We start from the raw sequence: 24,545 nt of genomic DNA, 5'->3' as shown, positions 1-24,545 counted from the left end.
ATTTGTTCTGTCTGGTGAAACCATAGAGTTATACTCTAAGGGTGAAACGCGTAAGGCTGTCATTACTCTGAGTAACCACTAGAGGGAAGTGTTGGCCTAAAAGTCATTAACAGTTTGTAGAAAGCACAGTTCAACACACGCTCTGATAAAACCCAGAAAAGCATTATTAAAGACTTGTTTACATTGAGGTCCATTTGCATCAGAACATTTAATGACAATACAAATATAGAAACTGGATTTCTAAAGTTTTCAAAAGGAGTAGAGTCATTTCCTGGAGGAAAAGTACCACACTAACATTTAATACAATTTAAATTTGCATACAGTAATTTAATTACAATATTCAACATTCATGTTTGGTGGCATGGCTCTGTTCTGGGAGATTGTCAGCATAAATATTAATAAGCCAGGTCATTCTGTAGAGACCTTGGGGTGAAAACCTGATGTTTTAAGTATGGCTCGACTCCATTTCTACCTGCTCAGGGATATCCTGACACGGACCCTCCTCTCGGAGCTAAAGCATTAACTCGCCTATTAGTTTGTATTGTTGCTCATTTCAGAACGCGCCCAATATTACTGACATACATACAGTAGAAAAACATGTAGAAATAATGCGCAGCTGAACGGTCCAATATTAGACTGACCAAACACACATATATGTAAATAGAAAACATGTAGAAGCTGAACTCGTCCCTCAAAGTAAACACAACACAGAGAACTCTACAATAAAATACCTCGTTACATTGACCGCTATTGTTGTTATTATTATTATTACCTGTTTGGCCTCTCGTTGTGGAAAATACGTTCTTTACATTTACTTCTTGTTGTGAGCGTCTGTCCTTCCATCATGGCTCCACACGTCTTTAGCAGTTAGCACCGCGATATATAATAACTATTATTATTATTATAAATAACTAAACACTAACAATATAAGCTGCAAGTGTAGAGTTATAGTATAGTACAGTAACTATGTAGGCTATGTAGTAATATATTATAGTAGTGTACAGACTCCTGAGTGAGACGAATTGTTTGCACCAGCTGTGTTCAATCAATCAATCAATGGTCCAGTGTAGTCAGAGATGAGTCGGTCATGAACGAACGAATCAAAAGAACTAGTTCTTTTTGGTGAACGAAACCGATCCGGTCACTTCCGTGAACGATCCGTTCTGCGTCCGTTCTTAATGACGGGGATTCGCCCGGCGGCTCTTCTCATTCAGAGCCTGCTCTGTTACTTTATTATGAATCATGGAATCACTATGCATTGTTTTATGAGCTTATGACCATGAATGTTAGTATTTTTTTTATAGTAAGCATTTTAATGACAGCATTTACAAACTTTAAATTAATGTTTGTGAATTGAACTAGTATAATATTAAATTCTAAATAACTACAACTAGTAGTTTATATTACTTTAAACCAAAACTAGTATTTATATTACAATGTAGGCATTTATCAGGCTTTATCCAGTGATTTACATTATGCAAAAACACATTGTAATACATAAAATACATAGCATGGAAATAGGCATTAAAAATATATGAATTATTCATAATAGTTTAATTTAAATTAATTAATTAATAATGATAGGTGGACAGACAATGTTGGAACTATGCACAAAAACAAACTTCACCCATTTTTCGTACTTGTAAAACTGTGATGTATTTCACTCCTATGCCATATAAAGTTAGGTGAATCCCTAGACTCCTTCAAACCCGCTCTCAAAAAGAGCACCTACGGACAGCTGCAATGGACCACTGATGTTAACCAGTGTTGTTTTTGGCAGCAAATTTTGATTTTAGTTTTAGTCAAAGTCTCTTACTCTCTCAATAGTTTTAATTTAGTTTCAGGCACATTTTAGTCACCTGGAATGTTTTAGTAATAGTCTAGTTTTAGTTGACTAAATATCATAAGATTTTAGTCGACTAAATCCACAGTTGATTTAGTAGACTAAAATGTACTTTGGTGAGCCGTGATGCCGTCGTAATGACTGATTTTACACTTGCTGAAAATAGCTGATCTACAAGCTCACGTGTTGCGCTGCGACACACGAGTTTGTAGATCTCAGCTATTTTCAGCATGCACTCAAGTGTAAAATGACTTATACTGGATCTCTTCCTATAGCATTTTAAAGCTTTTATCTGTTGACAAAATTGTTAGTATATATAGTCATCAGTTTTAGTAATCATAGCTTAGTTTTCATTTAGTTTCCATTTAGTTTTCGTCAGTGAAAAAAGGTAGTCGACGAACATTTTCCGTCTTAGTTTTAGTCAACGAAATCAACACTAATGTAAACAAGTGTTTTTTCTGGTTTTATCATCATAGCAGTAGATTTTGTATTGACCTGTATACTTTTGTTTGAAATGTACCCATTCTACATACTGTGAAATAAACATTTCAATCAATCAATCATAAATGCTGTACCTGTTGATCACAGACGAGGCCTTCTTCTCTGGCTGGCTGAAGTGTGTAGAACATCTCCTCAGTGTGAACATTCTGCCAAAATAACCGAGCTACAAGCTCTGATAAACATTCAGCCAAAACAACAGATCTACAAGCTCACAGTGCAATGCATTGTTTGGTACGTGGTCTGCTCTTTCTTCCCTCTATGCTGAAAATAGACGATACACACTTAGGGATGTCAATGGCTAACCGGATAGCCGTTAAAACAAATCTGAATATAATTATGGGCTTCACGGTTAACTTTAAAAATAATAAATGTATGTTCCTGATGGTGTTATTTAGTTATGGAGAGATGTCATCATTCTAAACACACAGGGAGGTGCAAGAGAGATTTCTATGTCCAAGAGAACACTAGATAGATTACATACATTTTGGGTTAAAAGAAAATAAATAAAATCAGCAACCGTTAATTAAGCTATGGGGTAACCGAATGGAAAATGATCCATTAGCGACATCCCTAATCACAACATAGAGCATTAGAACAACGGTCAGGATATTTAAGCGCCTTGGATAAAGACACTATAGAAATGCACCATTTACCATTTATTTAACACCACAGAAGAAGACAGCAGGAAGTGAAGTCGGGGTTTCAGACATTTTATTGATTTAGAATTCGTTACCATGTCAAAGGTCGTCAGGGACAGGTGGGTGAGGCAAAGCTTCTTATACACCTGTAAAGGTCAGAGTTCAAAGGTCATCATAAAGCATAACTAAATCTAAAGATGTAATGATGTTTTAGGCCGACCAGCTGAAGAGATCACAGATTTGAGGCATTAAGGTTGCTTTTAATACATTTAACTGAGATTCTATTGCTAGTATTATATTGCTAGTTTGATTACATCACTCAGGTGACCCAGCCGGGGTGATCAAGTCCCGACTTACGTCCCAGTAGCTACCCTCGATCAGTCCCATTAGGGAAAGACAGGGTCACACATTCTGCTGCTCCCGAACTACTCACTCTGCCAGGACTGGGAGGTCTGGCCTGTGGAAGGACTAGAATCTGTGGGATGTCTCCTGTCCGGGCCCCTCCTACGTCTCGCCAGGTCCACTCCTGCTCTCACCAGGTGCAGTGCAGGACCTGTGAGTTGGAATTGTGGATAACATCTTATCCAACGATAACAAAATATTGTTTAGTTTCGGGTCTGAGAGGCTAAATGTCCTCAAATGGTGGTCCGTAGCTCAAATTCTGAATAAATAAATAAATAATGGACCTTGATGTGAAAAGGGTTGAAAACCACTGGTCTAAGACAGTGGATGGCTGAGTTCACACAACATTAACGTAGTTTTAGGGTGATTCTTAGTATTTATTCTAAGACAGTGTATGAAAGCTAAATAAAATCTCAAGACTGAAAATGCAAAGATGATATTCTAGGCCGAATGGCTTAAATAGCGGTTAACGCAGTAGAACTGTTAACTGAGACCATTCGTGTTTGTGGAAGATGCTTCTAAACTTGTATTCTATTGCTAGTTTGATCACTTCAAATACTCTTTTGAATTACCGAAAATAGCAGATCTACAGCAGATCTACAAGCTCACAACACGTTGCAGTGCAACGTGTTGTGAGCTTGTAGATCTGCTATTAACCCATTTTGGGTGTTTTAAACATTATGTTATAATTTAGCTATTGAAAAATAGGAGATCTGCAAGCTCATAGCGCGTGGTGAGCTACGAGCTTGTAGGTCTGCTATTTTTGAGAAATCGTAAAAATGTGGCGCAAATCTTTGAATATATATTCTTTCAAAGTGAATGTTTTTAAATCAGGTCTAAATGGGTTAACCAGAACGTAGTTTTCGGGTCATTCTTTGAGGGCAGGAAGGCCATCAAATAAAACAAAAAATAATGAATTTAACTTAACACATTTTGGACTGAGGCAGATTCTAAAAACGCCTTCTAAAAACTGACCTAAGTTTTCTGGAAAAACTTCAAATTCAGCACGTTTGTGAAACAAGCTTGTATACATCTGGAAAACCCTTATTTGTATTGTAATAAGATTAGAGAGACCCACTAAGAGAAACCCGTGTGTGGAACGAGCTTCTTATTTATTTCTTGCCTTGATCTACGTCCTCTCTACTCTTCTCACTTCTCTAAAACACCCTGGACAACGCTCCACACGTCCTAGACTCATCTCCCTTCTCTAAAACACCCTGGACAACGCTCCACACGTCCTAGACTCATCTCCCTTCTCTAAAACACCCTGGTCAACGCTCCACACATCCTAGACTCTTCTCCCTTCTCTAAAACACCCTGGACAACGCTCCACACGTCCCAGACTCTTATCCCTTCTCTAAACCACCCTGGACAACGCTCCACACATCCTAGACTCTTCTCCCTTCTCTAAAACACCCTGGACAACGCACCACACGTCCCAGACTCTTATCCCTTCTCTAAAACACACTGGACAACGCTCCACACGTCCCAGACTCTTCTCCCTTCTCTAAAACACCCTGGACAATGCTCCATACGTCCCAGACTCTTCTCCCTTCTCTAAAACACCCTGGACAACGCTCCACACATCCTAGACTCTTCTCACTTCTCTAAAACACACTGGACAACGCTCCACACGTCCCAGACTCTTCTCCATTCTCTAAAACACCCTGGACAACGCTCCACACGTCCCAGACTCTTCTCACTTATCTAAAACACACTGGACAACGCTCCACACATCCTAGACTCTTCTCACTTCTCTAAAACACACTGGACAACGCTCCACACGTCCCAGACTCTTCTCCATTCTCTAAAACACCCTGGACAACGCTCCACACGTCCCAGACTCTTCTCACTTATCTAAAACACCCTGGACAACGCTCCACACGTCCCAGACTCTTCTCACTTATCTAAAATACCCTGGACAATGCTCCACACGTCCCAGACTCTTCTCCCTTCTCTAAAACGCCCTGCTATGTCTGTAGTTCCTCACCTCAGGACAGTTCTTGTCGATGTCGGTCAGGTCTTTGGACAGCGTGGACAGATGTCTTTCTGCAGATGCCAGAGAGTCGTGGAATAAATCTCCATTCCTTCGACTCTGCACGGCTCGATTCGACGCACCTCACTGAACAGCCTCTCTGCCCGAAAGAAAATACAATATATAATTGCAGTGAAGTTGCTTGATTAAGTATTTAATATTCATTTGATCTATTAAAGCCAAAGGCCATTCAACTTCAAACTGCATTTTGAAAACACACGTCTCTGCTTCTGGTGACTGATATTGTCCTTCCAATGAATGATAGGACGTGTGTGTGTGTGTGTGTGTGTGTGTGTGTGTGTGTGTTTGTGTGTGTGTCGGTCGCAGTTATCTATGGAATTGTGCATTTCCCGTCAGTGTGTGTTAGTCACACCCAGGGTGAGAGAGCAAGTGACATCACGTTTCATCGTCAGGGATGGAGATCGCTGATGTCATCAATATTGGCCAACAACTCTACATCTGACCTCAAAACTCATACTCTTAGATCTCCATATATGGAGCTGACCTGTTCTGACATTCCACATGTTGATCCTTCCCCATCCATCCTTCCTCTTCGATGTCTCCTTTTTGGCTGATACCTGTTCATTTAAACTCTAGACGGGCCTGTTGACTGATACCTGTCCATTTAAACTCTAGACGGGCCTGTTGACTGATACCTGTCCATTAAACTCTAGACGGGCCTGTTGACTGATACCTGTCCATTAAACTCTAGACAGGCCTGTTGACTGATACCTGTCCATTTAAACTCTAGACGGGCCTGTTGACTGATACCTGTCCATTTAAACTCTAGACGGGCCTGTTGACTGATACCTGTCCATTAAACTCTAGACGGGCCTGCCCGGCAGCCGGCGAAAACTAGAGTTCTCAACAGGTCCGAAAATTAAGATATGCTGTCACCCAGGTGCATGCGTGCACGGAACCTCGAGGTCGCATCTCGCCCTCAGGTGTCTTACTGGTATTGTGTGTGTTGTAGTGTGTGTGCGTGTGTGTGTGCGTGTGTGTGTGTGTATACACCTGTACATATTTGGCCAGTTCAAAGTGTGCGGTAGCGATGTGACTCAATGGTCTATCTGTGTGTAGTCTGTGCGTGCCTGCGTATGAATGAATAAACTGCACTGACCGTAGCAAGCAGGCTCTGGGTGCCAGGCTGGGATCTGCAGGCTGAGCAGGGTCTGACGCGCTCAGAGTTCCATCCCACATGAGGCAGCAGGTGTCTGGGCTCGGCCTGGTAGAACTCCCCCGGGGGCCACGAGAGGCTGGCCAGGGCCTGGGAGTAGGGATGTCAATTATCAATTCAATCATTCATTGATCACTGATAGCCTTATCGATCGATTAACCAGTTAGTTTACATTAGACATAGTGAAGTCACGAAACTATCAAATAATGAATGTTCAAATGTTTTCTTGCAGTCAATGTTCAGTTCCCGCGTGTGAACCAATAATGTTCAAATGCAATATGACGCACAAAGAATGTTCAAGCACGCAACACCAATATCAGACTTAATGAATGTTCCCCACCTCAAATAAAAGAAACCAGTCAGTCAAAACGTCAGGCAGTCGCGGTCAGAGCGCTGTGGAATCCCTTACTCCCGCCGTAGTCTGAAAACCCACCTTTTCAGACTCGTGGCCCATAGCACTTACCCTACCCCCTTAGATAGCATTTCTGTAGACTTAGATAGCATTTGATACAGACTTATAGCATGTTATGAAGACAGCACTATAATTGCATTGTATGTAGTCATAGCACGTCATAGTACATATGTATACTATGTATAGCATAGTAGTATTATGTATAGTTTATATGTATAGTTTCATTATATAGATATTCCACTGTTACGTTCTTAGCTTACGCATGTTTCATGATAAATGCTTTTTATATATGTGATGTATTCCCATGCTTTTTTGTTCTTGCTTAATGTAAGTCACTCTGGATTAAGAGCGTCTGCTAAATGCCTAAATTGTAAATTGTAAATTGACAGTTGATGCAGGTTGGCGTTTCTTCATCGAAACCTTCTGGGATGAAACCGGGCGTCGGACGAGCAGCCACGCTCCGTTGGGGAAATTACTACAACTCACTTCTTGGATTGTGTGAGTGTTGACTAACCCACAGCGGGCTACAAACTACAGAACGTTTTTCTCTCACAAGCCAGAGGTAGGCTACACACGGACGCGAGCAGCGGACAGCTGAGCTGACAGCTGACAACAGCAAACTCCTCAAAGCGCGCGCCCGTTCCGTTCATTCATTCTCGCTCTCGTAGTGTGCGGGCATGTGACGTAGGGTAGTGTTAAAGGCACAGAGCGCCACAGTGTGTGTGTTTGTCTGTGCGCGCATGTGTGTGTGTGTGTGTGACTGTGCTCGCATGTGTGTGTGTGTGTACCTGGCCTGTCGGTCTATGTTGGCCACTCGGAGGCTCTCCCAGCGTGAGTTGAGGAAGTTCATCTGCTCCCTGATCTCCTCCTCCTCTGTGAGGTTGCCCTGGGCGTCAGCTGGCAAGAAAAAAATAAAAAAGGTTAAGGAGGTTCTGGGTCATTCCATCTTCCACCTGGGAACACTGGCTGAATTAAAAACACACACAAGTGCCGCGCTACGAGCTTGTAGGTCTGCTATTTTTGAAAAATCGCGAAAATGTGGCACAACTCTTTTCAGAGCGAACATTCTTAACTCAAAGCTTTGCTTCTGGGGGGGTCCCTGGAACAACATATTTTCAGATGGGGGTCGGTGGCCAATTACATATCATTTTTGGGGTCATTGACAAGAAATATGGAGCACCACTGATACAGAAACATAGTTATTTCAGAAAACTGTCAGAATTTAGAAGACATTCTTTAAATTTCGATGTCAGGCCTAAATGGGTTAAGGCCTGCCAAAATACATTGTTTTGTCAACAAATTCAACTGTAGACGAAAATTGCACAGCAGAATGAAATCAACTAAAATCTTGATATTCAGTAGACACACTAAAACATTTTAGATGACAAAAATATGACAATTTTTTTATTCAAAGGACTATGAAATTTGCAAAATGAAGACTGGCTTTAAACACATCACTTACACTCCATCTTCAACAGTTTAGCCATTTATCGATTTAACGAGCGTCGACTGACTTACCGATAGGGTCTCTGCAGTCAGACCACGGGGTCAGAGGTCACCGATGGGGTCAGTGCAGACCACGGGGTCAGAGAGGTGGGCAGGTTGACCGCGGTCACACTGAAGTGGTAGACGGCGAGCGGCAGCAGGCCTGTGACAAAAATGATGGCGGCCGACCCCCATCTGAAAAGATGTTGTTCCAGGGACCCCCAGAAGCAAAGATATGAGTTAAAAGAATATATATTCAAAGATCTGCGCCACATTTTCTTGACTTTTCAAAAATACCAGATCTACAAGCTCAGACAATTATTTGACAACTTTAGCTCAAATTACTTTGTAGACTGTTTAGAAAAATAAAATAAATCTAATCACAATGCTGGCACAAATATGTTGGTCTTAAAGTGTATTTATACCTGCCAACCAGTGCTGCCCGTCTGAAAAAATGTGTTTCTTCCATATTCATTTCCAAAAGTAAAAATATCAATTGCCTTCCGTCTGTTAGAAAAGTACTGTATTTGAAGGCCCTAGTCAAAGATATTGGTTCTGTTCTAGCCCTGAAACATGACTGTCATGATTATCATGACAGTCATGGCGCAACTGCAGCCTGTTTTACGCAATCGCTACATTTACAGTCCAAACGTGTACATAAACACTCAGATTCCAAATATAAAGTCCTCGCCACATGTGCCACGGGTGTTAGAAATGTGTTGGTACAGCGATTAGCATTGCTGCATCCCGCGTTGTTTAATAAAAAGCATTTTTATCCGAGCTGTTATTTTGCCATTGGCTTTCAACTACGCGCCCCTATCGGTCGGGAGGAGTGTGGACCTCTGTGTTCGATATCGGCACACTGACCGCCCTGTCAATGCAGACTAATAGGGAGTGCGCTCCCGGTGTGCAACTGTGGATTTCCCAAACGAACCCCGTTTGAGAGTCATGTTTCAGGGCTAGTTACTCCATAGCTCTGGTCCATAGCTCTAATGAAATGCAATGCATTAGAGCTATGGACCAGAGCTACTTACTCCACACCTTTCAGTTCAGTTCCAATACAGTTCCCAGTCTATCAAAGCCCTTCAGCACGTTGCATAAAACCCGACAGTTAAACTCATTGTAAAGCCACACTGTACCAGTTTATAAACAACCGTATCGGTACTCACTCACAAAAGGTTTGTTGTTTAAATCCCCATGCACTGCTCCTTGTCACGAGTTACAGACCCGTAAGGGTCCATTTGGTTCCATGTGTTACTCTGAATACTTTCAGAGTTACAGGGTGCATTTCGTTACAGGCAGCTACAGAATGGCGTCACGTACGTCAGCTGTAGCTCCCTGTGTTGTTTGTTGATGTAATCACTAGCAGGTGTGAAAACAGCCGATGTTCTGAGCTTGAAGATCGGCAGTAGAGTCACAGAATTCTATAGGTTCACCGACTTCAATGTAACACACCGGAAACTAATTAAATAACTTATAATAAAAATAACTAAAAACTAATTGTCCTATTAATAAAATAGATCCATTAATTCACATTTTATTAATTATTTGTTCTGCCTGGTTTAAGAAAATAAACATAATTGTAGTATTCTTTGTATTAAATAACTAGTTGTTCCATTAAGTTCAAACTAGTTCTATTTATGAATACATTTTAAATATGTATTTATTTAAGAAAATAAACACATTGTCTATTATTTATTGTATTATCTAACTAGTTTTTCTATTAATAATCTAGATCTATTCATTAGATTGTTAAATTATATTTTATTACATTATTTGTTCTGCCTGGTTAAAGAAAAACATTATTAAAGACTTGTTTACATTGAGGTCCATTTGCATCAGAACATTTAATAACTAAAAGTTATTCTAATTTCTAACGTTTTCAAAGGAGTACAGAGTCATTTCCTGGAGGAAAAGTACCACACTACAAGAACAAGCCAAACAGTCTTATTACTTAAAATTCAGTCTGGTCTTCGTGGTAAAAAATGTAATACAACATTCATGTTTGGTGGCATGGCTCTGTTCTGGGAGATTGTCAGCATTAATATTAATAAGCCAGGTAATTCTGTAGAGACCTTGGGGTGAAAACCTTTGAATACCTGAGGCCTCCTTTTAGCCCATTTAGACCTGGTGAAACCTATACACTCCATCATGGCCCATAGCACTTACCCTACCCCCCTTAGACAGCATTTCTGTAGACTTAGATAGCATCTGATTGATACAAACTTATAGCATGTTATGTAGACAGCACTATAATTGCATTGTATATAGTCATAGCACGCCATAGTACATAATTATGTAGAGCATAGTAGTATATATATATATATATAGTTTATATGTATAGTCTCATAATATAGATATTCCACTGTTACTTTCTTAGCTTACGCATGTTTTTATGATGAATGCTTTTTTTGTGATGTATTCCCATGCTTAATGTAAGTCGCTCTGGATTAAGAGCGTCTGCTAAATGCCTAAATTGTAAATTGTATACCTTATACCATTCATGCCGGGATCCACCCGTCTACATCCTTTATTGTTTCAATAAGAATTTTAAGGTTTTCAGAAAACCTTAGGCTAGGTTTTAGAAGGTCTAAATGTGTAAAATACATTAACTATAACTAAATATTCCTTAAACATGTAAATAGTACCACTGTATTCCTCATCCTTATTATGAACCATTTGATCTAGGGGTAATGGACCCATAACGGACACCCGGGTATAAATGCAATAATTTATTAACAAGAAAATAATGATTTACAGATATATGGCATCATGAATAAAGTACAATCAACATGAAACATATTACTTTTATTACATTTCTTTTTTTTTACTATGGCGTCTTCTCTCGTGTATCATCAGATGTCCGGCTCCATGCCTCTCCTTGGAGGCCAGTTGGGTCAAAACACAGTTTACCACATTGTGACAGCTGTAGTGAGTCTACAGTCCACCTGCCTGCTGGCAATATAGCCTAGTTGTGATATGTAGATGTGATTGATATTTGTTTTGTTTTTTTAAGTTATTCTATAATTACAATACAAAGTAATTGTATTTATTACTATTGTATTAATTGTATTTTATATATTACTATGTTATTACTAATTTTATGTATAACTTTATTACGAATTGGATTTATTTGATGTATTACTATGTTATTACTAATTTTACTTCATGCATTACAAATTGTATTTGTTTTATGTATTACTGTTATTACTAATTTTATTTTTCATACATTTATTTATTTTATGTATTACTGTTATTACTAATTCTATTTTTTATACATTTATTTATTTTATGTATTACAGTTATTACTAATTTTATTTTTTATACATTTATTTATTTTATGCATTACTGTTATTACTAATTCTATTTTTTATACATTTATTTATTTTATGTATTACTGTTATTACTAATTTTATGCATTACTATATTGATAATTTAATTTATTTTATGTATTATTGTCTACATTACTAATTATATTTATTTGATCCATTACTAATTTTATTTACTATTTTAATTTACTTTTATTTTACTATTTTAATTTACTTTTATTTTACTATAATCTATTTTTTTTATCGTTCGTTTTATCCATTTATTTATATTATTATCTAGTTATTTATATTGGTTTATTATTGTATAGTTTATTATTTTCAAAGAGCCCTGATTGATCACATCTACATATCACCACTACCAGTCAGGATCTGAGTGACTCAGAACCCTGGTGACCTCCAGATGGAGCCACACAGGAGACCAGCAACGTCCTAAAGAAAAGAAAGAAATGCTCATTACTACTTTGTTCATAAAACAATATTGATTGAAATATTTATTAAAAGTTTGCAGAATTACAGTAGATGCCAAGCACAAACTCAATACAAAGACTGTTAACTGTAAGTGGACGACCCAATTAAGCATTACACTTTTTTACAAGAGGGTCCACCATGTTCAATTCATCAAAACATTTAGAGACGTACAAATAAGACACTTCTATATAGTCAAAGAACAGAACAGGAATTCATCATAAAGGAGGTAAAAAGGGAAAATAAACTTATACAGTGAGGGGGAAAAAGGGAGTCAAGGGATTCACATGTCTTAATGACTGTTGGTAGGGCATAGGAGTGAAAATAATTTAGTCCCTTGTTTGTGCCGAATCTGGGTTGTACATTGTTCGTTGCACTCCCTCTGGTGTTGTGGGTGTGGACTTCGTTAACATTAAGGAAGTATCTAGACAGGTACATGGGTATCTTGGTGGTGTATCGAATCTTGTGGACCAGACCCATTGCAAGATGATGTACTCAGTCGTCGACCCTAAGCCAGTCTGTCAAAGTGGGCAGGGGTGAGGTGGGTTCGGGGGGTGAGGCCAAGTAGGAGCTTGACCAGTTTGTTTTGGGAAGTCTGGAGCCTAGTTTTAAGGGCCTTTGAGGTGCTGTGGTACCAGGAGGTGCATGCATAGTCAAAGAAACCTTGTACGAGGGCTCCTGTTAAGGTCTTCAAGGTGTTTTTGTTGACCAGTGAGGAGATCCTGTAAAGGAATCTTGTTCTTCGGTTGACTTTTTTGATTACGATGGTGGCCATTTTATCACCGGAAAGATTAGCCTCCAGGATGGAACCTAGGTAGGTAATTTCATCTTTACGTGTGATAACATTGTCACCAGCTCTAACCAAGAAGCCATTTGCCTTGCTGAGATTACTATTAGATCCAAAGAGAATGGATTACGTTTTTCCCATGTGTAAAGATAGTTTGTTATCAGCGAGCCAGGTACAGATTCTACCGAGTTCAGAGCTGAGGGTCTTTTCAACCTGCAGTTTGTTCCTGTCCGAGACTAGCAGTGCCGAGTCATCTGCGAACAGGAACAAGTTGCAGTCACAAGCTGATGTCATGTCATGATCATAGTGTGTGTGTGTGTGTGTGTGTGTGTGTGTGTGTGTGTGTGTGTGGTATAGTTACCTTGCTGTGATGTAACTCCAAAGGTGATCAGAAATAGTTGCTCCATTGGCTAGAAACGTGCTCTTCACCGGCATGATGATCTTGTTCCTAAAAAAAGTCTATAGTCAACCCTAACTGATTACAGAACATGATATAAAAAAACACAACTAGAAGGATTTAGGCCTGTCACAATTACCTAATCGCCAAGTATTTGAGATACGTTTTTAGGGATAATAGTCATAATCGTCTCCATGTTGAAAATGTTCATATATTTTTAAACATTTTAAAGAAATAATGGAAGCAACCGATCTACAAGCTCTAAATGTGTCACTTTGTAATTTACTTCTCTTTTTTAGTGTATAAAGTTATTGAATTATGCCATGTGCAGCTTTTTGTTTACAAAGCCTACAAAGGCCAAAGTTTTATTTATAATGTTAGTATGACGACAATTAAATCGGCCATTATAAAACCTTAAAACCTGACAGGCCTAAACGGGTTCCAGTGGCGTCTACCGAACCTTCCAGCTCCGTCCGAGCCTCCCAGCGACCCAGAAGTCCTCAGCGTAACCACCCGGGGAAAGCTTCAGATCTCGGGCATCGGCTGAGATCTCCATTCTAACAAAGAACGAAAGAGACACACACCCCAAATTAGCTTTGCTGTGTGTGTGTGTGTCCTGTCACAACATACACATGCACGTACAGTAACGTTTAAGAATAGGGATCGACCAATTATCGGCAACGGACGATTATTGGCTTTTTACAAAGCCTAAAAAAGCCCTAACCCTAAAGCGGTTCGTACCGTTGAGTCCGAAGTCCTCCAGCGTCTACCCAGATCTCCGTCCTCCGTCCTCCCATCCATCTATGGACAGACCTGCAGATCTCCATCTCTAGAGGCTCCAGCTGTGTCTATGATCTCCATCCTGAGAGAGAAAGAAACCATTAGCTCTACAAGCTCACAACACGTTGCAACGCAGTGAGAGCTTGTAGATCTGCTATTTTTGCTGAACGCTCCCCCAGAATAGGGATGCTGGGGTTGAAGTGGTTACAAAAGTGTCATTAAGACTTTGATTAGCTTGGAAAGCTGACAGACATTCAACCACAGTGCCACTAGGAGGCATCAACGCATGTACAGCCCTCAACATCTTTTGTAATTTGTATTCAAGTGCTTCTAAAAGCAGATGAGATATTGACTCTCAAATTTTTGTGCAGAGTCATTTAGATTTATCATAAAATATTTAAAACATTTGGATTACTGTAAATTATGGCATTCTTCATGCCATAACAGAACAAAAGCAGTTATCCATCCTCAGAAACAAGCAAGAACTGTTCCTACTCACAGCTCATCAGAGTCCTCTGAGGAATCCCCCAGGGGGGGGGGGCTTTGGAACGGATCTCTGTCCAGGGAACATCAGCTCGTCTATCGATATCTCCATTCTAACAAAGAAAAAAAAACACACCAAATTAGCCTTTCCGTGTGTGTGTGTGTGTGTATGTGTATGTGTGTGCGCCCCCTGTCCAGCAACGGCGTTCCAGCGACATCCACCACGATCTTCATCCTAACAAAGAAAGATTGATTAGAGTGACCAAGAGCCAGATATATATTCTATCCTGTCACAACATATATACATCCTAGTACATCAGACTTTTATGCAGAATTACAGTACATGTCAAGCACAAACTCAATACAAAGACTGTTAACTGTGAGTGGACGACCCAATTAAGCATTACACTTGTTTACAACAGGGTCCACATTGTTCAATTCATCAAAACATTTAGAGACGTACAAATAAGACACTTCTATATAGTCAAAGAACAGAACAGGAATTCATCATAAAGGAGGTAAAAAGGGAAAATAAACTACAGTGGGGGGGAAAAAGGGAGTCAAGGGATTCACATGTCTTAATGACTGTTGGTAGGGCATTCCACATTTTGGTGGCATAGGAGTGAAAATAATTTAGTCCCTTGTTTGCCATTTTATCACCGGAAAGATTAGCCTCCAGGATGGAACCTAGGTAGGTAATTTCATCTTGTCACAAACTCTAACCAAGAAGCCATTTGCCTTGCTGAGATTACTATTAGATCCAAAGAGAATGGATTCAGTTTTTCCCAGGTGTAAAGATAGTTTGTTATCAGCGAGCCAGGTGCAGATTCTACCGAGTTCAGAGCTGAGGGCCTTTTCAAACTGCAGTTTGTTCCTGTCCGAGACTAGCAGTGCCGAGTCATCTGCGAACAGGAACAAGTTGCAGTCACAAGCTGATGTCATGTCATGATCATAGTGTGTGTGTGTGTGTTGTATAGTTACCTTGCTGTGATGTAACTCCAAAGGTGATCAGAAATAGTTGCTCCATTGGCTAGAAACGTGCTCTTCACCGGCATGATGATCTTGTTCCTAAAAAAAAGTCTATAGTCAACCCTAACTGATTACAGAACATGATATAAAAAAACACAACTAGAAGGATTTAGGCCTGTCACAATTACCTAATCGCCAAGTATTTGAGATACATTTTTAGGGATAATAGTCATAATCGTCTCCATGTTAAAAATGTGTCACTTTGTAATTTACTTCTTTTTTTAGTGTATAAAGTTATTGAATTATGCCATGTGCAGCTTTTTGTTTACAAAGCCTACAAAAGCCAAAGTTTTATTTAGAATGTTAGTATGACGCAATTAAATTGTTATTATAAAACCTTAAATTCTGACAGGCCTAAACGGGTTCCAGTGGCGTCTACCGAACCTTCCAGCTCCGTCCGAGCCTCCCAGCGACCCAGAAGTCCTCAGCGGAAACACCCGGGGAAAGCTTCGGATCTCGGGCATCGGCTGAGATCTCCATTCTAACAAAGAACGAAAGACACACACACCCCAAATTAGCTTTGCTGTGTGTGTGTGTGTCCTGTCACAACATACACATGCACTTACAGTAACGTTTAAGAATAGGGATCGACCAATAATCGGCAATGGACGATTATTGGCTTTTTACGAAGCCTAAAAAAGCCCTAACCCTAAAGCGGTTCGTACCGTCGAGTTCCTTACATTTGGATTACTGTAAATGATGGCATTCTTCGTGCCATAACAGAACAAAAGCAGTTATCCATCCTCAGAAACAAGCAAGAACTGTTCCTACTCACAGCTCATCAGAGTCCTCTGAGGAAGCCCCCGGGGGGGGGGGGGGGGGGGGGCTTTGGAACGGATCTCTGTCCAGGGAACATCAGCTCGTCTATCGATATCTCCATTCTAACAAAGAAAAAAAACACACCAAATTAGCCTTTCCGTGTGTGTGTGTGTGTGTATGTGTGTGTATGTGTGTGCATGTGTGTGCGCCCCCTGTCCAGCAACGGCGTTCCAGCGACATCCACCACGATCTTCATCCTAACAAAGAAAGATTGATTAGAGTGACCAAGAGCCAGATATATATTCTATCCTGTCACAACATATATACATCCTAGTACATCAAACTTTTATTTATAGAGAACATTTAAACAGAAGCTAAACATATCACTTACAGTAATAAACGTTTAAGTTAGGGTAACTGGTGATAACTGCCTAAATTGTTGAAATTCCTAGACGTGATCAATTAGGGTGTGCTATTCGGTGATAGCAGTGGTCATTTGTATATTTTTACAGTCCCATTCCTCCCCATCATATCTTGCGGTGAAGCTGGACAGAACACTGTCCTTTAAACAACACCTGACAGCGTCAAGAGAAAGACCACCGCTTGTACCGCACCGATACGGCGTCTAGCCGGTACCGAGGCTCTGCTGAGTACTGTGCCCCAGTCTGGAGCCATAGCCCTCATGTTGGTTTTGGGGCTTTTTATGCCTTTACTTATAGTTAACAGTATATAGGAAAGGGGGGAGTGACACGTGGCAAAGGCCGTCGGGAGTCGAACCCGCAGCACGCCATCCGGCTGGCTTGGCAGCCTAGGTGCCCAGACAGTTGAGCTAACCATCCGGGCCACACTTATTTAACTGCAATTAATTTGAGCGACAATAATCGTCCAGTAAAAAGAAACCTCATAAATCGTGAAAGGCCTAGAGCGGTTCTTACTGTGCGGTTCCTTACCGGGCAGGCCCAGGTCCGAAGTCCTCCGGCATCGACACAGATCTCCGTCCTAAGAAAGAAAGAAATAAAGACCAAATTAGCTTTTGTTGAGCTGCATATTCAGAACCACTTAAACCCTCTATAGATTTGATAAAACCGACCTTTAAAGAGAGCATTTGGTATATGCTCCGATTTCACTCTACACAAATTGATTTGCCAAAAATAGCAGATCTACAAGCTCACAACACGTTGCAACGCGGTGTGAGCTTGTAGATCTGCTAATTTGGCTGAACTCTCCCCCCAAAATAGAGATGCTGGGGTTGAAGTGGTTAACAAAAGTGTCATTAAGACTTTGATTAGCTTGGAGAGCTGACAGACATTCAACCACAGTGCCACTAGGAGGCATCATACTGCCATGCTATACTTCATACCATAACAGTACAACAGATATCCATCCCAACAAGAAATATTCCTACTCACAGCAGAAGTCCTCCGGGAGGGAAGCTTTGAAACGGATCTCTGTCCTTCCACGACGTCTACCACGACCCATCCACCCTAAGAAAGAAAGAACGAAAGATTAATTAAAGTGACCAAGAGCCAGATATACGTACATTGTGTCCTTTCACATCATACACAAAATGTATAGAGAACATTTAAAACAGAAGCCGACCATAACACTCACAGTAATAGAAAAGTCCAAGTGGTTTCTTACTTTGAGCCGCCTTCAGAGCCCCCCATGCAGATTCATCCATGGACAGCGAGAACTGCAGATATCCACCTGTAGGGGCTCCGGTTGAGCCTCTCAGCATCTGGAAGGAAGACATGGTGGTTATAGTCTATGAATGGCTTTGCACATCACTCACTTGTTGCTGCTGCCAATAGGAATTTGGGATGTCTGTGTGGCGACAATTGCTGTTTTTTTATAATGCATACAATTTATATAGCACTTTTCAAGGTACCCAAAGTTGCTTCACAAAACAGAAGTAAAAACTAATTTATTTGAAAATAAACTAGATTAAAAACTAGAAAATTTTGGCATGTTTGTGAAGCTTTTCGGTTCCACACCAGTAACTGCTGTTCAACAGCTACATCCACGACCTCCCTGCAACAACATCAATGTAGTATGGCTATGCAGACGACCAGAGTACTGTGCCCCAGTCTGGAGCCGTAGCTCTCATGTCAAGAAGCTGGATGCTGCCCTCAACACAGGATGGGCCACCCCAAACAAACTGCCTGCTCTCGCTGGAATCACTCCAACAGAGGTCAGACGAGAAGCAGCCACGCTGGCCCTCACCGGGAAGGCACAGCTGAGTGAATCCCAGCCATCTCCTCCACAAGGTCATCAGAGACACCACAGCACACGTGCCTCAAGTCACAGTGCCCTTTGCCACAAGTTACAACACACACACACACACACACACCAAGTCACGGCACCCTTTGCCACAGCACACGTGCCTCAAGTCACGGTGCCCCTTTGCCAATACAGGCCCAAGAACTGCTCCACACAACACCAGCTGACACCTCCAAGGCATCCTGGGTGAAGGCAAGACAGAGGGACCAGTGGAATACATTGAGGACCCCAAATATGTTCTTTGCCAGCACCTCCCCTGCAAGGAGTGGACAACCCTCAAAGCAGAAGTGGGACATCTCGGACAGTGCCCACTGTGAATGCGAGGATCCACTACAGACTGTGGAACACGTAATGACCATTTGCCCCAAATACCGGCCACCGAATGGTGATCGTGGCTTAGGTGACCTAGACAATGACACACTGTTGTTCTATGGACATACGGCAGAAGATGTTTATGAAACGTATTTTTTGTAATTTCTACATTTTTTCGGCATGTTTGTCAAACCTTTGTGGCATTTAATTTATGGAACTTCTGGATGTTTTTTTATTTATTGGTGAAGTTTTAGTGGCACTTTGAAATGTATTGACACATTTGATATATTTTTTGTTAGGGATGTCCGATATTATCGGCTGATAAAGGCATTAAAAATTAATAACCCTAACCCTTAATTTTACTTTATTTATTTTTTTACATTAAAAACATCTACAAGCTCACAATACAATGAGCTTGTAGATCTGCTATTTTCAAATGATTTTTATACATTTGAAAACTTGAGATGAGAGATTAGATCATTTTAGATGAGACATTTTGCATGAGTAATTATTAATAATTACTTTTGGTATTTTAAGTACATTTTTATACCAAAACCTTTGTACCTTTACTCGAGTACATGTTGAATTTACTTGTAACGGAGTATTTCTATATTGCAGTATTTATAGCCTACTTTTATTTAAGTAAAACGTTTGAGTTATGTTTCCACCACTGGAAAAAGCCTATATATATATGCATGTTGATATCGGCAATTAGGAGTTGGACGCGGACTGTCGGACATCCCTTGATTTGTGTGATTTTGTGCAGCTGTTAGTGAGTTTGTGGCATTTTGTTTACTTTTGTTTTTTTGTTTTGTGAACGACCAAAGAGCACACCCAGTAATGCCAGTATGTATCACAAGGCTATTTCCACCAGTCAGGTGTACTTATATCTACATCTCATAAGCGGCCATGTACTAAACACTACAGATATCAATTTGACTTTGGCAGCAGCAAGAAACGACTGATATGCAAAGCTCTTCAGCCATGCTTCTCTCTATACAAACACTCATAATGTCCACATGGACATCTTAGCAGCCAGGATGGGGTGGTCGGCCTGGAGGCCACTCAGAACCCTGGTGACCTTCACATGGACATCTTAGCAGCCAGGATGGGGTGGTCGGCCTGGAGGTCACTCAGACATGGGGACACAGGAGACCAGGGCATCTATGGTCATCTCCATCCACATCTAGAAAGAAAGAAAGACATCAGAAGCTGACCATATCACTCACAGTAATAGAAACATAAGACAAATATTCCTTAAGACATCTATAACTAAAATGTAAAAATAAACACCTTCAATATATTATTTCTTTCATAAATAGAGACAATTTTACTCCATAGGAACTGTTCCTGTTGCAGGTTGATGATGTCCATGTGTGGTCCAGCGCCATGGAATGCATAAAAAAGTATTTAAAATATTGCTTTGATGCTTATATTAATCTTAGGAAGTATTAAGCTGTTTTTTATTAGCATACGGTATGCATTCCATAGGGCTAGACCATATGGACATGACATAATCAACTTGCAACAGGAGCAGTGAAAGTGAAAGATTATTTATTTATGAAAGAAATAAAATAGTTTCCATTTTAAGATTTGTTATAGAGGGTTAAGTATAATGTCTTAAGGCATAGGCCTATTTGTCTTTAACCAGGGATCCTTTAAAGAATATTTAAAAGTGCAATATCAAAATGTAACTATGTAATAGTTTGTAGAGTCAATATCTTATCCGCTTCTAGAAAGCAATTTAAAATACAAATTACAAGTAATGTCGAGTACTTTTGGAAGTCACTGAACAGCCATGCCTACCACCTGTTTTGTCACAATGCAGGAGGCAGCAGCACTACCCATTAATTAAAAACAAGTGCTTCCGAAAGTAGCTCAACGTCACTTATAACACGTCTACAGTGTATTTTTATGAAACAAATTTGCTTTTCAGATTGAGAGTAGGCTATAATTCAAGCTTGCCCTACACCTGCAACGTTGGGGAGTTTAGCATTGTTTAATACAAGCAGATTGTAAATTCAATGTGGATCAATGGGCTGTCAATGGACGGCATGCATTACAACTCTAGATTCATCCCATTGCACTGGTGATGCAAATTAGTCATTTGACTCAGCTGTGTGGCGTCAGTGTGTCAACACAACTGAAAGGTTACTTTTTCCAACACATTTGGTTTAAATACCTTACATTTCACAGCAACCTTCTACATACAAACCAAACGAAATGATTAAATTCACACAACTCAAGAGGCTCACTCCTTCAAACGATAGCCTACCTTTCTCTCAAAACAAAAAACAACTTAAAACAGTTCCTCTGTCAAACCACGCAATAAATCCACCATTTATGAAAGCCCTTCTCAAAATGATAAATCCTTTACCAGTAGCAGGGACGGTTAGCACAGGGTTTAAATGGCTACAGCCAGGGGGTCCGCCGCTGGTCCGTCTGTTGGCTGTTATGTTTGGAAGAGAAGGATTCAGACAGAAATGCTTTCAATAAAATCATTCAATCAAAGTAGCCTCAGTCCCAGACTTACTTATCAAAGGTCATGTGCGGAGAATGACGCGATGTGATTGGCTGACATATTCAAGTAGGGGCGGGGCCGTGGGCTGGGTTGTAACTGTGTGTACGTGTGTGCGTGACTGCATGTGCGGCCTAGACTACTATTTAAATAGTTTTGAGGGGAAATAAATGCTATTTGTCCCAAAGTGACTGCTAGAGATTGCTATTGTTTTCATAAAGCATCATATTCATTATCACCCTTGCAAAGTTCTGAGTCCTGTTCTTATTCAACGGCCTTTGTCCCTCAAAGGAAAATAGGGTCTCTGACGCCCTCAAGTGGACAAAATCAGTAACAGCTCTATAACCATTTCCCGTGCTGCCTTTTGTAGAGTTGAGTTGAGGAAAGTTATGTTTGAAAATAGGGTTAAAATAACTATAGGCCTACAATATAATAACAGACCACATAATGTACCGTGAAATAACTTAAAATGGATAATAATTAACCCAAGAATTATAGTTACATGATTTCATTCCTGAAGGTTAATTCATAGATTGAACCCATTGTAATTTAGGCTGCTTGTTTCTTGTGTCAACACCAACAGAGAAAGAAGCATGTTATTATTTTCTTATGAACACCAGACTCTGCACAACAAGCTATCAAAAAAAGAGAATACAGAAGAAACATTTAATTCTTTAAAACTATGGATGGAGCTGAAAATATTGGGGTCATACCTATGTTCCCTCAGCCCTATGTTCCCTCAGCCCCGAGGTGCGCTGCGGGTCGGGAGAGGGTTGCGGTTAGGTTTAGGTGTCTGCCCCGGGGGTGCCCTGCGGGTCGGGAGAGGGTTGCGGTTAGGTTTAGGTGTCTGCCCCGGGGGAGGTTAGGGTTAGGGTGAGGGAGGAGGTAGGTTGTCGTAGGCTGAGGGAACATAGGTACGGTCCCAAAATATTCACCATTTCAGCAACGCCAAGGAGCGCTTTCTTGTTTACAGGTGGAGAGGAACTTTGATAAGTCTGTCAGGGACAACTATGGGTGTAGTGGTGAAATATTACACGTCTCCACCAACCAGTTCATTCATTGAGCTGACTACAAGTTAAAAAAACATGATGTGGTAGTCTGGTAGACAATTAGTGGACAATAAAACACTGGATAAAACATCAGCACTCGACTGCAGTAATAAACACAGATCAAATAATTTAAGGGCACTATGAGTGTCGCAGGATTCCCACACATTTTTACCAATGCATTTCCAAAACATTTACAGGAATATGTAACAATAATTCAGTGCAATGATTGATTGATTGCTTTATTTTGTCATTCTTCCCAACTGTAGCAGCAGAAAAAAACGAAATCACGTTTCTCCTAGTTAAAAAGACACTAGGAGAAACGTAATTTCGTTTTTGAGTCTCTTAGTCTTATGTGCAACAATAACAGAGGGCAGTGTAGCAACAATAACCCTATCTAACCCTACCCCTAAACCAAAGACAGGCAGTGTAGCAACAATAAAGCACAGAATATAGAACGGTATAATTCTATTCCAAATGTTGTGCCTAATCTTTGCTACACCACCACCTATCCTAGGACATAGGATCATAGATTCTACATTTGTATAATAATAATATAACATAATATTTGTTAACCATAAACATGTTTGGTTCACAAGCTGTAACAATTATACATTTCAGTTATAATGTGTGGTGTGTGGTGTGTTTCAATCTGGACGTCTTCCTGAGCTGTAGCAGACTTTAAGTCCACCAAAGTGCTGGTTAGCACTGAACGAGTACGACAATTATGGCCTAAAGTTTGGCTGAATGAGTGTGACGAGGCTCACTGCATCGTCACACTCATAATGTGGTGAAATATGTGCTGCATGCTCCTATATAAAACGATTCAAATCATGCTCTGTGCTCAGGAAAATAAATAAAATAACCATGGTGGACTTAGACCCGTTTTGGACATTCAGCTGTCGCCGTTTTTCCGCTAGCCTGGAGAAAACCTGACTATCAATTCATGCTGGGCTGAGCTCTCATCTCTGGTTTGTTTGGCTCCACTCACTGCAATGTCCCACTCCATTACACCTTGAACAGGAGAGAGCAGAATATTAGTTAAGAACAGATAGATACTGAAATCACATATCATATTGGTCTGAAATAATGTTTTTTTCCTAATGGAAATAACTGGGTCGTATTATAATTAGGGACTAGACTATTTGACATTCAATGTTCTTTTTCCACAAATGAGTCTTGAAAAATGGGGGTCGTCTTAATCAGACTCTCTCCTGGGAACAGCGGTGATAGTGCTGGCGGTGCGCTGAACGCACGTGCGTTCATTCACTGGACGCAAAGTGTCATTCTTGATTGTATTACATGCATGCAGCGAATCACATGCACGCATGCAAATTGCACATGCATGGGGCCTTTTGATTTGGTATGGCTCAGGGCCCTCGGCACCGTGTGTGGTGTGTTATTCAAAAGACTAAGACTAAATGAGAATTTGCTGCCAAAATTAACACTGGATCAAGGGCATGTAGGCCTACTTATTTCTTGTCATTCGATACTAAAATAATAACAAGACATGTTTTATGTTGTTTTATGTGACTGTAATGCACATTCAAACCAAACATTTATTTGACTAAAGATTAAAAGACTAGACTAAAATATTTTGATATTTTGTCGACTAAGAAGTCTAGACTTGGATAGATTATCATTAGTTCAGCCACTAAACCATTTCAGATGACAAAATTAGGACAAAAACTATCTGGTCTGCTAATGAAATAAGACTAAAGGTCATTACACACTGGCGAATTGGCGACGCGATATATTCGTGCGAATAATTCGCATTTAAAAATAAACTATTGAAGTCCATGCAAGCTTCCACATCAGTGGCGAATGTGCGAATGTGCGAAAATGCGACCGTTTTCGCTTTTATTTG

The 24,545-nt window shown here is 40.3% G+C and overlaps 2 long non-coding RNA genes across 2 annotated transcripts in view; both read right to left on the bottom strand.

The window, feature by feature from the left end:
• The window catches only part of LOC310867713, a 161,048-nt gene extending 147,049 nt beyond the window's left edge, over positions 1–13,999 (bottom strand). Inside the window, exons 1-3 of the long non-coding RNA XR_014570018.1 lie at positions 13,932–13,999; positions 13,436–13,522; positions 11,987–12,251 (exon numbers count right to left, since the gene is read on the bottom strand). This is a non-coding gene — a long non-coding RNA (uncharacterized lncRNA). The remainder of the gene's footprint in view (positions 1–11,986; positions 12,252–13,435; positions 13,523–13,931) is intronic.
• A 1,719-nt stretch (positions 14,000–15,718) lies between these two features.
• Positions 15,719–17,523, bottom strand: LOC310867715. The gene is made up of 3 exons (XR_014570019.1): positions 17,458–17,523; positions 16,148–16,244; positions 15,719–15,802 (listed from the first exon to the last, which is right to left on the bottom strand). It is a non-coding gene; the product is annotated as an uncharacterized lncRNA (long non-coding RNA).
• Between the last annotated feature and the right edge of the window lie 7,022 nt (positions 17,524–24,545).

The sequence above is a fragment of the Protomyctophum parallelum genome, assembly GCF_964188405.1.
Source record: "Protomyctophum parallelum genome assembly, chromosome: 12".
In the NCBI taxonomy this organism is placed as follows: Eukaryota; Metazoa; Chordata; class Actinopteri; order Myctophiformes; family Myctophidae; genus Protomyctophum; species Protomyctophum parallelum.
The sequence above is the reverse complement of the archived record's forward strand: the minus strand, read 5'-3'. Positions and strand labels throughout refer to the sequence as shown.